Source organism: Scardinius erythrophthalmus (genome assembly GCF_964197995.2).
Source record: "Scardinius erythrophthalmus genome assembly, chromosome: 10".
Lineage (NCBI taxonomy): Eukaryota > Metazoa > Chordata > Actinopteri > Cypriniformes > Leuciscidae > Scardinius > Scardinius erythrophthalmus.
The window spans coordinates 3,917,160-3,932,822 of record NC_138230.1 but is presented as its reverse complement, the minus strand read 5'-3'; the positions used below and the strand labels follow the sequence as shown (position 1 = coordinate 3,932,822).

Sequence of the window (15,663 nt, the reverse complement as noted above, 5' to 3'; positions counted from 1 at the left end):
CTGATCAAGAGTTTTATGCAAGCAATTTAAGGTCGCGACTCTTATATAGCAGGCTTCATTCAGTGATTGAAACAAATATTATTAACATTGATTGAAGTTTTACAGTATATATAATCGACATTGAATGCTCCGAGCGTGCTGTGCAGTGGTAAACATGGAACTTTTCCTTGACATGAAAAGGTAAATAATCAAACCAGTGGAAGCCTGCAGTGCATGAAACTGCTGTATCAAACCTACCTTATTCATGCAATATCTATTCAGTCAGTACAGTAGCCTACACTTCAGTAATGTTTCTGTTTAACGTTAAATAAAATGACCCCTCAGGCAGCGCGCCCACTCACAAAGCAGACAGCCGCGCCTCTGCTACCGCGGGCGTTTTTCCACATTCGAATATTAATTTTCACCTTCGAAATTCTGTTTTTTAAAACTATTCGAATAGTTTTAACTATTCAACTATTCGTTGACAGCCCTATGGGAGTTGTAGTGTCGTAGTGTCACACTTATTTCAGATGCCTTTTGAAAAGACTACAATTATTCAACCCGCCAAAGTGGCTAGTTGAAGTGACTGTGTTACCCGCCACGAGCAAAATCCACCCGCATTTGGCGGGTTGGCGGGTGTTAATGTCAAGCCCTGCCGATGAATATGAAACTCAACTAAAATAATCAAAAGATTAATAATATACTCTTCCTTTTCCAAACTCTTTTCATATGGGAAAAACCCAAATATTACATGTTCGTATAGCAAAAGAAAATTACATCCTAATTTGTTATTTATAAATTTAGAAACTTCCCACCACAACCTTTTGGTGTATTGACAGTGCCAAAAAATATGAGGTACAGTTTCTGGTTGCAAAAAAAACAAAATTTGTTTAATTTGGATAGAAAATGTTTAGCAGGGTAAAATTTATTCAATATCTTAAATGAAATTTCCTTGACCTTATTTTTAATAATATATTTATTGCATGTAAAATTGAGAAAAACGGAGATTTAGGCAGCGACGTCACAGAATGTGACTATTTTCTGGATTCTGATTGGCTAAGGTGGGCTTGAGCTTCTCGTTACACTGCCACCTACAGGTTTGTCATGCTCTGCCTTGACAGCATATGGTTCGTGTGCACAATGTTATTTTTGAAAACGAAGAGGGGTGAAATGTCCGTTTATAAAAATAGCCATCCACATGTAAACATAGCCTTATTTACAAGCGCCATTTTACACCCGGGTTTAAGAATCTTTAAATAAGAACAACGAATCATCCAAGTATCAAGTGATGTTTTTATTAAGTTTGATTTAACGCGTTGTTGATGGAAAACTCGAGCCTCGAGGTGTTTAATAACTTTATATTCAGAGCAAGTGTTCCGGTGTGGCGCATGAAAATTAACTTGCTTCATCACTAACGTAAGTAACTATGAAATATTAAAGTACATTACACATGAAATTCTTAATATGAATTTCATTTTTATACTATTCTTTTTTACTTATCAATAATTGGACATAGACAGCCTAACGTTAGACCCTATATGTTAAAATACACTTTATGTAGGTCTAATTTTTTTGTTTCATTACTAAAAGCCAAACTTTCTTGAAACCACAGTGTTGTAACACTTTTCTCTTTAACATCTGTAGTGTTTGTTTTAACTTTTTGTTGTTGTTGTTGTTGTTTTCTGTTTCTTAAACTGTACTTTCTGTGTAAATGAATGTCAATTATAAAGAGTGCTGTTGTCACCATTTCCCTTTATATATGATGTAATTTTTAATTTTAATTAAACTAAATCAATAGGAAACATTTAATAGTTGGAAAAGATATTGAACAGATATTTCTGTTTTAAACACACACAGATGAAATACTGGAGCAAACGCTACAGATCTGACTGAAGAAGAGAATCTGCTGATTCTGATGATGTATGCAGGTCAAACTTAATGAAAAATCGGAAATCGGAATCGGCCAGAAAATTGTAATCGGTGCATCTCTAATTAAAAGTTATCAGACAAAAAGATATCAGCCGAAAAGTTATCAGACAAAAAGACATCAGCCGAAACGGACTCAGATTAAAAGTTATCAGACAAAAAGGCATCAGCCGAAACGGACTCAGAATAAAAGTTATCAGACAAAAAGACATCAGCCGAAAAGTTATCAGACAAAAAGACATCAGAGTAAACGGACTCAGGTGGAGTGTGACGTGTCGCGCTGCCCCGCCCCATATGACGTCACACGGTTCATAACAAGCAAACTGGTGTGGAACGGTAGATGATGGCAGATGGAGGTAAGTCGCTCCTGATATATTTTATTTTAACGTTTTTAATTAAATGCTAAACTAATTCAGTTGTACACACAGGAGAACATGCATTTCATGAGTATTGTGTGCACGTTTAAAAGTTTGTAATATTGCAATTAGCTAACGTTAGCTTGTACGTTGGCAAACTGTAGTAACAAGTTAAAGTTATCGTTAAAATTAAATCAGGAGCGACTTACCTCCATCTGCCATCATCTACCGGTGTGGCGCATGGAAAATTAACTTGCTTCATCACTAACGTAAGTAACTATGAAATATTAAAGTACATTACACATGAAATTCTTAATATGAATTTCATTTTTATACTATTCTTTTTTACTTATCAATAATTGGACATAGACAGCCTAACGTTAGACCCTATATGTTAAAATACACTTTATGTAGGTCTAATTTTTTTGTTTCATTACTAAAAGCCAAACTTTCTTGAAACCACAGTGTTGTAACACTTTTCTCTTTAACATCTGTAGTGTTTGTTTTAACTTTTTGTTGTTGTTGTTGTTGTTGTTGTTGTTTTCTGTTTCTTAAACTGTACTTTCTGTGTAAATGAATGTCAATTATAAAGAGTGCTGTTGTCACAATTTCCCTTTATATATGATGTAATTTTTTATTTTAATTAAACTAAATCAATAGGAAACATTTAATAGTTGGAAAAGATATTGAACAGATATTTCTGTTTTAAACACACACAGATGAAATACTGGAGCAAACGCTACAGATCTGACTGAAGAAGAGAATCTGCTGATTCTGATGATACCAGTTCTGAACATTCATTAACATGATTGATAAAATCACATTAAATGTTGATAATTATTGATTAGAAATCAGAAATTTGATTAGTTTTGTGTCCATAAACACACTGAATAAAATGTCAAATGAAATGTATTGTGTTTGAGTGTGTGTGAATGAGTGTTTCTGATCTCTTACTCGAGCAGCTTCATGAAGACTGAATGAATCATGGACGACACGTGTTGAAGATTTTATTATTTAGAAAATAAGTAATTTAACTGGTTTTTGTACACTATTATTTCCTTGTCTGTGTATGACTGTGGCTGACTTTGGAACCTGAGAGCACAAGGTGTTGTCACAGCAGAAAATTCTATTTCAGTAATGTCACATGGTACAAAACTATTTCTCAAAATACCTATAGAATGTATTACCATGTTTGGGACAAGGAGAGGGTATATACGTTTGCTGGGCAATTTTTCTGGAGGGTCTTTCTGCAGAGGGACACTCGGCTTTGTTTGTTAATAAAGTCTAATTTTTTCTGATGTCAAATATCTTTGAAGTCATTTCCCTGAAAAGAATTAAACCACAACAAATGGCGCCCAACGTGGGGCTTGGCTTAGGAGCTGAAGGAGCCACAGGGGGATCGCTGGTGACTCACACAGACAACAGTGGCCGCTGTACTTTGAGGTGAGCAGTTTTTGCTTTTGAATAAGGTGTGTGTAAGTCACCAGTGGCCCGGATGTGGTAAGAAAAGCTTCTCCAAATTTAAAGAACTTAAAAAGTGAAAAGGAGTGTTTGATATCAGAAAAATTGCATGCATTGTATTTGTAGATGTTGGGGGGGCTCCCATAGTGTTTGCTAGTGCTTGTTTAATCCTGTGTGGATTCTATAACTACTGGTGATGCTGAGTTAGCGCAAAGAGTTTTGACGTACGTACGTAAGGTTCTGTGTTTGTTCATCAAGTGGGCCGAGACGGATGATGATCAAAAAGCATGCACACAGGGGATTAATATAAGTTAATTTGTGTTTACTTGTCAAGAGGGCCTATGGCAAGTGTACTGATAAGGATATCAGTGGTTTATCTGTGCTTACTTTGAGAAGTATAGCATGTGCACAGATGGTTAGCTCACGGATACCGCTTTGTTAAACAAAGTTTTAACGAAGGACTGCTATGGGTGAAGCTGGAAAAAATAGAGGTTTTAAAAGTCTATAGGTTTAGGTAGCGGTTACCGCCTTGAATGCATGTGCAAGGGTCTGCTCAGGCTATCTAAATCCTAGGAATAGGATAGTTAAAAGTGTCACTGTGTTGATGAGTGAATCTGTTAATGTATTGTTCAGATCTGACAGGGAGTATAGAATAGTGTGTGTGTGTGAGTGTTTATGGGATCCTGTGACTGTGCCTGTGGTTGAAAATAAGTGACCTCTGACCCTGGTTGCTTGAAGGGACAGAGAATGTGTGACTGACCTGTGAATGAAGGGACTGAAATGGTGTGTATTAAAAAAGAAAAAAAGAAAAGTAAGGGAAAACAATTGTTTCAAGATATTAGCTTAGCAGAATATTGTAGTATAAAATAAGTTAAAATAATAAGATATATAGTTAATCAATAAATGTAATGATAAATATTAATAGATGAATATAAATATGATTGCACGTGCTTAATATATTATATATTATATCTGAAGACGTCTAAAATTTGTATCTCATTATCCCTGAAGACAGTGTGGAAAAAGTATTCCATTGCAGATTAATAAGTTTGTGTTAAGAGAAAAATAATTGGTGCAGTGTGCTGAAGGTTAGCGAGATTGAGTGACCAAGTTTCAAAAGTCAAAAATACTTTACAGAAGTTGATGAGAGTAAAAAATAAGAGGAATTCCTTGATGATAGTTGAGAAACATACTAGATTATTGTGAACACAGCATGCAAATATAGAAAAAGTCTGATTTTATGATAGGGAAAATTATTTAATTGAATTATTCTCAGATCATCAGAGTTATATTATTGCTGATATATAAAAACAGAACTAGCTTGCTTTTTCCTGCAATGAAGAACTGCTTACTAATAGAATAAGGGAACTGCTATGGTCAACCAGTGAGATTTTTATATAAAAGAACCAGTGAAAAGATGCAGGTTAAAAAAGTGGCATGTAGATAAAGAGCTAATAGCTTATATGTAAAAGTTCAATTTGACTCATACAGATCTCTGAGTGTTCAAATTGCAGATGGAAACAGAGCCCTGTGGAAGCAACAAGAGGGCAAAGGGCAAAGACATGAATGCAGAGACACTGACGCAGAGAAGAAGAGAGAAGTGGGTGAGGGGTTCTCAGCTCCCCTCCTGAAGTTCAAAAAGACCCAAAAAGACTGAGTTAATGGAAAGACTGGAAAAGGTGAATCTTTCACTTGAGACTTTTCCTAAAGACAAAGACTAATCCTGAGATGCAAAACTGTTACAGGATTGATCAAAATCCCAAACTGAGAAGAGACAGAGAAGCAGCAGAGCCTATATTCCACTCTGCAATGGCCATTGAGTGACAGCAAGGCTGAAAAACATGTCAACAGACACTGATCTAAAAACAGAAGAACTGACCCTTACGGGGCACACAGGTGTGACAAACCTAATGAACACTCTAGAGACTGCTTCAAATTTAGTTCATTATTATATTAACTTAATTCATTCTGATTATTCACTGGTCTCATGGCAATTCTTTATATTCTCTGCTAAACTAACCCTCTCTGCTCTTTCAATAGGTAAGTCCAGCTCTATTAGAAAAGAAAAAACAGAGAAGTGGGTGCTCAACTCACAAAATAGTTCAAACTGAGGCTGGATTTGGTATAGTGAGGGCTATTATATTAGACAACTATAGGGCTAAAAGCATGATAGAATTATTCACTGGCAAAGAAAAAGATAGACACAAAATGTCAGAGAATGATTATTTTTGTCTGCAAAACAAAAACACTGGTCACTCCATCTTGTTTTAATATTTTTATAGAGATAAATTGGAGAAGGATAAATAACTCCAAAAGTCCAAAAATTATGAAATTAAAAATGCTGTCAAAACTGGGATAATGAGATGGAAATGTTATTGGCCATGGATCCAAGATTAGGCAGAGATCTCCAATTGTATTCTTAAAGAAGCTCATGAGCAAAAAACAGAAAGAAAATGAAAAAGTAGACCAAACAAATGACAAAATGCATTTGAGAAATTACAATTGGCTGTCTTACTCTCAACTGCACCATACTAAGGCCTATTATTCTGAAATATTTAATCTATTAGAGTTTGGGAAAAAAACAAGAAAAAAGGGATTATAACAACAGTGGTAAACTAAGCATTAACATAACTGACAATTCTGAATAGTGTTTGAATAGCTGTTGTGATGTTGTCTGTCAGACCTTTGGAATTCCACAGCTAAAATTATAAGTTCCGCATTTAGAGCACAACCTGCGGAAGAAGAATGTGTGATGGCCGATGAGTGACTGAGTATGAATGGAGAGAGAGATGGTGTACACCAAGGCAAATCAATTATTTTGCCTACAGCTGTATCTAAATTTCATATGTGGGCCCACAGGGCATATTCTGCCCAATAAAAAAATGACCATGGATGGATTTGGTTAATTTCCAGGTCGAAACTGTAGTGACAATAGAAAAAAAAAATAGAAAAAAAATTGTAAAAAAAAAAACAGTACTATATTTTGCGCAGCGCCTAACACATCTGACTTTCCTTTCAGAATATCATGATGGAGCATAACACATCTGACTTTCCTTTCAGAATATCATGATGGAGCATAACACATCTGACTTTCCTTTCAGAATATCATGATGGAGCATAACACATCTGACTTTCTTTTCAGAATATCATGATGGAGCATAACACATCTGACTTTCCTTTCAGAATATCATGATGGAGCATAACACATCTGACTTTCCTTTCAGAATATCATGATGGAGCATAACACATCTGACTTTCCTTTCAGAATATCATGATGGAGCATAACACATCTGACTTTCCTTTCAGAATATCATGATGGAGCATAACACATCTGACTTTCTTTTCAGAATATCATGAAGGAGCTGACGTTTTGTCAAAAGTATGAAATATTGTCTTGTAACTTTTGTCTTTTAGCAAAGTGGGTTGAGTGTTGTCCAAGTCTGATAACTAGTATGCTGATAGTGGGACTCAAAACAATAACTGAGCTGAATTGACTAATTGTAAAAAAGTAATATAGGGGTAAAGCCCTACTGCTAATGAGCAGAAAACCCCCAAAAGGGGACAGAACACCACTCAGCCCACATGATCATTTTACAGGTGACACCAAGAAGGACAATGGAGCAGATGAGCAGATGATTTAAAATGTTGTTGTCACTAACAAAACTAAAAAGAAATAATGAAGGTTGCATTCGCAGATGAGAGCAATTCAATTCCAGGAAGGTTTCTGGGACGATTCAAACAACAACAACAAAAGAAGAGACTTGAACATTGATCAGCAAAGTGACATTTGAGTCCATGCCTCTCACACCAACAAGCCTCTACTCGCCACAACAGGAAGTGAGGGATCAAGAGGGCTTGTGCTAGTAACAGCCCCCTCACCTCCGAGGGAAGTCCATGCAACGGCTCGTAAAGAGTCACCCTGGTGAAACATGTAATGACTGTTAAGACGGCTAACAGAATGATCAACATGAATGGAAAAAGAAGCAAATGATAAGAAGAACTTTAAATGAAAAGTTGCAGAATAAGAAACTTGCAAGGAGTTGTGCAAAGAAGAAAATCAACAGAGATGAGTACAAGTTCAAACAATAGTCAAAATCAACCAAACTGTCTTTAAATGTAATGTTAAAGCCATTGAATATACTAGTAGCAACTTAATAAAATAACCCCAGAAAGAAAATGATTGAATTAAAGAATATATCAAAAACAACGTAAAAACGATAATGAAAAATCAGAAAACAAATGAAAATAATGAATGATAAGCGACTAATTCAAGTAACTGTCATAGCACAGTGCGAATTAAGACAAGTCATGAAGGAAAATACAAATAGACCTGAATAACATTTTAAAATAGATCATAATGGGTACTCGAATGTAATTTGTCAATAAAACAGGTATACAAAATTAATTTAAGACTACAGAAGAAAATTAAAGAAAGATTAACACGGGCTATTAACAGATATTTGATTTCATTTATGATTTGAATTATGATTTGATTCAATATGCTATTTGACTAATTAAATGTATTTTAAATGGTGCTAATATAACGACCACCTCAGATGGAACTTGTTCAAATTCAATACAAAAAGATTGTTATAGCATATAGACTGTCCAATACCATGTAAATTATTGCCTTATGAACAATCTATATGGTACCAGAGGGGGGTGAGAATGACAAGTTATTGCACAAAGACATACTTTTTGAATATTCTAAATCCATACGCGCATAGTTTTCAACTAGTGCGCAAAGGGGGGAGTAAAGAGGGATTAAAAGCCTAAATTAAGAATAAGGAATAAGAATAATGAAAATTAAATAAAAGGCATTTTTTGCAATTGTTGGCCATATACAAGAGAAATTTGCGACAAAAATAAAGGTAGGAAAGGAACAGTGACACAAATAAGGCTATATATATCAGTACCAGAAGGACTAATAAAACTCTTGGTAATGGATTATATGAACAAGATAGAGATGAGATCAACAGAGGAGGGTCAAGAGAAGTAATTAAATTTAAGACCAAAGAATTATTCCTTAGATTTGAAATTCTATCAGAAATAAGTTTAAATAATGGGTCAGCAGTTATTCCAGAAAAATTGAAGATTAACATTAAATGTATGCAAAAACTTAAATTACAGAAAGGAAGTTTTAACAATAATTAAGTTATAATGCTTTATGTTTGAAATGGTTAAGGAAAAACTTAGATATACAGAAAAATAAATGACCGTACAATGAATATGTAAGACAGTGCAAAAAGTTATTTTCGAGAGTATTTTTTCTAATTGTCTAATGAGGTTATTGAATGACTTTTATGAAGTAAATGTAACATTGCTCTTGAAGCTTTCTTAGTTTGAGTGATTACATGTGACATAATTAAGTTAATTCATGATAGTTCATTTAGAAATTAGTAGAAAGGAAGAAAAGGTATTCAGTTAAGGTATGCTTGAACTGAGGAGCTATAATGACAAAAAGCTGCAACACGTGAGATATTTATTGTTTAAATTTGGTAATAAAGTAGACAGAATTTGAAATGTAAAACGTTATAATGAAGAAAATTGTGATTTAATGTAGCTGCACTACAGTGTTATGGTTGTACATCAACTAAAACATGACTGACTAAAAAATTGATTCTTTAAAAATAAGTGAATTGATATTCCTTCATAAAAATAAGAAGCGAATAAAAAAGAGAAAAAGTTATTTTTACCCAGCCCTATTTTAAATCAAAATTCATATGGATTATGCGAAATAAACATGCAAACTAAATCATTTATTCTTCTATAATCAGCAGAGATTTATTATAATGATTTGCCTTTATTATAATGAAAACAATTACATGAAAAAAGTAGAATGACTTATGTTTGGAGATTTATTTAGCAAATACAATTGAATAAAAAAAAAAGTTAAGGAAAGCTTGATTTAAAAGATTAGAAATGTTTTTTGGAGTTGAAATATTAAAAGAGGGTTATTATTCAGTTGTGTACTTCCCATATTAAGAAGATAATAAAAACTAATTTTAGAGGGCAAAAAAATAATTTATTATTAAGATTGAGCTTATAAACCAAATTGAGATTTACAATCATTGGACATTGACTGAAGTACCTCGGATAAGGATGAAGAAGAAAATGAATAAGCCAGATCCTGGGTGTCTGGGTCGAAGAGGATATCTACACCGCAAGAGAACTCTTAACTGTATAAGGGATTTTTGTGTTTGACATGTTCTACATAACTGTGACGATAAGACAATGCTGAACCAATTTCATCCACACACTTGTAACAATGTTTGATGGTTGATTAGGGAGGATTCGAGTCTTTTACTTTCTCCATTGAAAAAGAAAAAAACAACTGAAAGAAAGAAAATGTATGGAGAAAGATGTTTGGCTCGATTGCTCCTCCGGAGTATGGTGGCATAATTTCAGTCATTGAAAATAAGAATGAGTGACATAATTTAGTCACTAAGGTAGTATAACTGAGGGGACTGGATTTTGAAACTACACTCTGGAAAGGATAGCGAATGTGGGGCTTAAATAAGCCCCAGAGGAGGGAATGTTGAAGATTTTATTATTTAGAAAATAAGTAATTTAACTGGTTTTTGTACACTATTATTTCCTTGTCTGTGTATGACTGTGGCTGACTTTGGAACCTGAGAGCACAAGGTGTTGTCACAGCAGAAAATTCTATTTCAGTAATGTCACATGGTACAAAACTATTTCTCAAAATACCTATAGAATGTATTACCATGTTTGGGACAAGGAGAGGGTATATACGTTTGCTGGGCAATTTTTCTGGAGGGTCTTTCTGCAGAGGGACACTCGGCTTTGTTTGTTAATAAAGTCAAATTTTTTCTGATGTCAAATATCTTTGAAGTCATTTCCCTGAAAAGAATTAAACCACAACACACACACACATTCAGACATGGAGATTCTTCTCCAGGATTCAGGTACTTCAATCTTCATATGATCTTAATGTTATAGAAGACTCATTTTCTGCTCATAACAGGGTGTTGTGTGTGTTTGCCAGGGTTGGTATAGTGATCTGTTGTCTCTATCATATTCTGGTGCCGGGATATACAGTAGTTGGAGCCACTCAGGGTCTTTAAACACTGTCCAAAGACACACAGATACAGTAGACAGCTAGATGATATATGACATTATCCTTGGACAGTCTCATCACTCTTCAACACACTGTCTTAATAGACAACCTTCTAATGTGGGATTTATTTTCATGTTAAATCAGCCAAGTTGATTCTTGTCTCTGTTCTGTTAAAGTCAGTTTAAGGGTGACAGATCAATCTCACCGGAGCCCAGCTGTGTGTCCATGAAGAGTGACGCATCTATGGGGCAGCCAATCTACTTTAAGGGAAAACTCACATCAACTGATCTGAGGTACAACATTTCATAGATAGATAGATCTTACATGCATGCAGACTTTGGAAAAAGACTATTGTTTGGCTCTCAGACAGGTTTGTTCTATCCATTTATTTTAATAGAGGAAAACAAGATACATTTAGTGAACTGAATCACATAGGCCCTGAAAAATTAAGAAAAAAACTGCTTTGTATTAACCCTTGTTCACAAAGCAGTCTGGTGTAATATGATAAGCGCAGATATTAATGATTTTAGGTAACTTGAGCAGCACTTTCCCATCATAATCAAAATGAATCCACTGCGTCTTCAGTGGCCGTGAGTAAATGAAGAGTCTGATGCTCACTCTTACATCCAACACCAACACACCTGGCTTTCTTAGTAGGGAACTGGGGCATTTCTCTCATCACTACAGCTGCTCCAGCACGTGGAAAATGGCGGACTGTGTTCAGGTCACTGAGGGCGGGGTCTATCAGCATTAGTGGGCGGGGCCTAGGCATTTTGTAACGTCACAAAAAGTAGCATCTGCAAATGGCCTTTTCTGAGACACAGATTATGATTTATGGAGATCCAAAAAAGAGGAGTGGATGGATTTTTACCATTATAGGGTGGTTGTGTACACAGGGGTACCAGGCTCCACCCACAAAAATAATGTGGGAAACTCATTAGGCTATATGATGATAAAAAAAAAAACTAATTTAATTACCTTATTATTAAAATGCATTATTAGGATTTTACCACCTCCGCCTCATTTTGAGCCAGGAAAAACCCTGATGAAGCTCAAGGAAGACCAACAACGACGGTCTGAATGTGCAGAGGCTACATTGCAGGACTAGATAGTTGGTGATGTCAACAGCCTCCACTGTCGGCAAATCCTGAAGTTCTACCGAAAACTCACTCATCTTCATGAGGAACGGGTCACGTCCAACATATCTGTTAATTAACTCCTTGTATATATGTCTTGAACTGGATCTAAATCCGTACAATACGGACTCTCCGCAACGGTTTCCTCCATAGACGTATTCTCCATGTTTACTTCCTCCGTCTAGAGTCGCTGTGACTGAAACCCAGCAATTGCACACATTTACCTGGATAATCCTTGAGGTTCCTCTCTCTGTTATGATGCTTGCTGATGCACAGCGGTGTCCAATCTGTCTACATTTTCATGTACGTTATTATGACTCCTCTCTGTGTACACACACTGCCGACACGCATTTATGTTCAAACACCATGTAAAGGTGAATTTTGCATTATAGCATTATTATATTATATCTTTAACTCTTTACCCTCCACTGAGGGAATGTTCCGGCTTTCCATGTTTTGACTGTTATCCGGTAGGGGGCGCTATTACACATCTCCTGAAAGAGTATTATCTCCTGATCAAAGCACAGGCGACGAAGGTGAAAAAACAAGCGATCTCATATGTAATCATATGCTTATGTAAAATAACACGATCATCAACATTAAACAGCATACAAATCAAAACTAGTATGTAAATAAAACTTTTTTTTTTTTTTAAGGGAGAGGGTCTGTTCTTTCATTTGATATATTGAATGTTCAGATATTCATTCAAAAAAATATTCTGGGGACCATGAAAATGTTGTGAAAATGGTCTAAAACGCTGGCGGTGGCTGGTAACTTTAAACAGAAAAGGCTGGCGGGGAAAGAGTTAAAAGACAACGTTCTCATGTGGAATTTATTTTCATGTAAAATCAACCATATTGGTTCTGGTAGAGAATAACTCTATTATTTCTATTCTGTTGTTGTATTAAAGTCAATGTGAGGGTGACAGATCAATCTCTCCGGAGCCCAGCTGTGTGTCCATGAAGAGTGACTGGTCTATGAATCCGCCATTGAGATTTGAGGGAAAACACACATCAACTGATCTAAGGTACAACATCTTTGTTTAGACAGACAGAGAGACCACAGACACACACAAATAATGCATGTATGGCATAATTCTGCAAATATCCACTTATTATCAAAATACAGAAATAGGTGATGATATTGTGTAAGCATGTATAACTCAGAGACTCACACTATTATAAAGCGCTGCAATAGCAGGAGTCGAGCACAGACACGACATTAACTTCATTCACTTACACACCTAAAAACACTGAGATATGTTACTTAAAACACTGAGATAATGTTACTTGATTCACAAGCTGTTTTATCTCTCCATGGTTGAAACACATGTCAGTAAGTTGTACTGTATATTTCAACATATATTCTTGTGTTCATGGTTCATTCATGTTTATTTCATGCTATAACTAGCAATAAAGATATGATTGGTTCTTGCTGCCATTTAAAGGAAGGGTTGATAAAGCGTCTGATAAATAATCTGTCATGCCACATTAAAGAGTGACAAACCGTACGTCTGCATCTGTTCTTGTTAGTCCTGATTAGTTAACCTTCATCCACCTGTGTCTAGTTACAGTAGTTCCCTCATTTACCCTGTGTATATATTCTCCCGTTCAGTTCTGTCCTTGGCCGGTGATTGTTCGTGTCTATGTTAAAACACGCTGTTGCTTGTGTACATTATCTTTGTTTACTATCTATTTATTTATTAATAATGGATAGTCTGAGTACAGTGAGTTACTATCAGGATGAGTCTGTCTAGACAGAAATGTTGTACCTCATTTGAGTTGATTTTGGTCTCCTCTTAAATGTCATGTTGTCCATAGACCGGTCACTCTTCATGGACACACAGCTGGACTCTGGTGCCTGTGATCTCTGCTGGTGGAATCCACTACAACAGAATACAGACAAGAATATATATAGTTCATTTTACATGGATAGATTGGTTCTCTATATGAGGTTTATCTACATTTATCCATCCATCTGTCTATTCAGGTCTTGCAGTCTCTACTAATGAGCTGATGAGCTGAAACAGGTGTTTTATATGAGGGAGACATAAGAAAATGTGTAGTGGTTGTGTTAGCGGCTCCAGAGAAGATCTGGGAAGAGCTGATCTAGTCTCTCTAGACAGAAATGTTGTACCTCAGACCTGTTGATGTGTGTTTTCCTTTAAATGTTATTGGCTCTACCATAGACTCGTCACTCTTCATGGACACACAGCTGGACTCCGGTGGGTTTGATTTCTGTCTGCAACTTTGGCTTCAATTGAAAACAGACAAGAGTTCATTTTGGCAATGTTTTTTTTTTTTTTTTTTTTTTTTTTACATCCAGATGCAGAAAAGCTTCTGAAAATGTTGAAGAGTGATTACAGTGTACAAGGATCATTTCACCTGTTTATTGACATAGATGTGTGCTCTTTTAATAGGAAAGTGTATAAAGACCCTGTGTGAGACGGGACCCTCAGGGTACCAACTATATCTAGAGGCGGAAAGTAACTAATTACACATACAGTTACTTAACCAAGCTCAGCGCTGTTCAAAGTTCTCTGTCTGTCCGTCAAACATCAGGACTGAAGCTCTGGATCAGCTGTGAGAGGAGACCTGATCCTGTGCTCGACTCCTGCTATTGCAGCGCTTTATAATAGTGTGAGTTTTGGTAATAAGTGGATATTTGCCAAATGATGCCATACATGCATTATTTGTGTGTGTCTGTGGTCTCTGTCTGTCTAAACAAAAATGTTGTACCTCAGATCAGTTGATGTGTGTTTTCCCTTAAAGTTCATTGGACTGGTCACTCCTCATGGACACACAGCTGGACTCCGGTGAGATTGATCTGTTACCCTTAGAGAGTATTATTATTTTACTAAAACTTTTCTCTTTATGTTGTAATCTGTCAATCTTTCACTGGTCCAAAGCAGATTCAAATCAAACCTGCTGAAGAAGTTTCAGTGTCTGTATGAAGGAACAGCAAAGCAGGGAAACCCAACACTCCTGAATGAGATCTACACAGAGCTCTACATCACAGAGAGTGAAAGTGGAGAGATCAATAATGAGCATGAGGTGAGACAGATTGAGACACAATCCAGGAGAGCAGCAACAGAGGACACACCAATCAAATGCAATGACATCTTTAGACCTTTACCTGGACAAGACAAACCCATCAGAACTGTGCTGACAAAGGGAGTCGCTGGCATTGGGAAAACAGTCTCTGTGCAGAAGTTCATTGTGGACTGGGCTGAAGGGAAAGAGAATCAGGACGTCCAGCTCATATTTCCACTTCCTTTCAGAGAGCTCAACTTGATGAAGGACAAAACACTCAGTCTTTCAGATCTTCTTCATGTGTTTTTCCCTGAAACAACAGAAATGGAAATATCCAGTGATGAATATAAAGTGTTGTTCATCTTTGATGGTCTGGATGAGTGTCGTCTGTCTCTGAACTTTAAGAGAAAAGTGAAACTGTGTGATATATCTGAATCAGCCTCAGTGGACGAGCTGCTGATGAACCTCATTGAGGGGAATCTGCTTCGCTCGTCTCTCATCTGGATCACCTCCAGACCAGCAGCAGGGGATCTCGTCCCCTCTGAGTGTGTCCATCGAGTGACAGAGGTACGAGGCTTCAATGAGCCACAGAAGGAGGAATACTTCAGGAAGAGAATCAGTGATCAGAGTCTGGCCAATACAATCATCACACACCTGAAGTCCTCGAGGAGCCTCCACATCATGTGCCACAT

The 15,663-nt window shown here is 36.2% G+C and overlaps 1 protein-coding gene and 1 long non-coding RNA gene across 2 annotated transcripts in view; both read left to right on the top strand.

Annotated features, from left to right (window-relative positions):
* The window catches only part of LOC308697127 (uncharacterized protein), a 377,069-nt gene that overhangs the window by 267,647 nt on the left and 93,759 nt on the right, over positions 1 to 15,663 (top strand). The window lies entirely within an intron of this gene.
* Positions 1,139 to 10,569, top strand: LOC308697191. The gene is made up of 2 exons (XR_014030903.1): positions 1,139 to 1,395; positions 1,837 to 10,569. It is a non-coding gene; the product is annotated as an uncharacterized lncRNA (long non-coding RNA).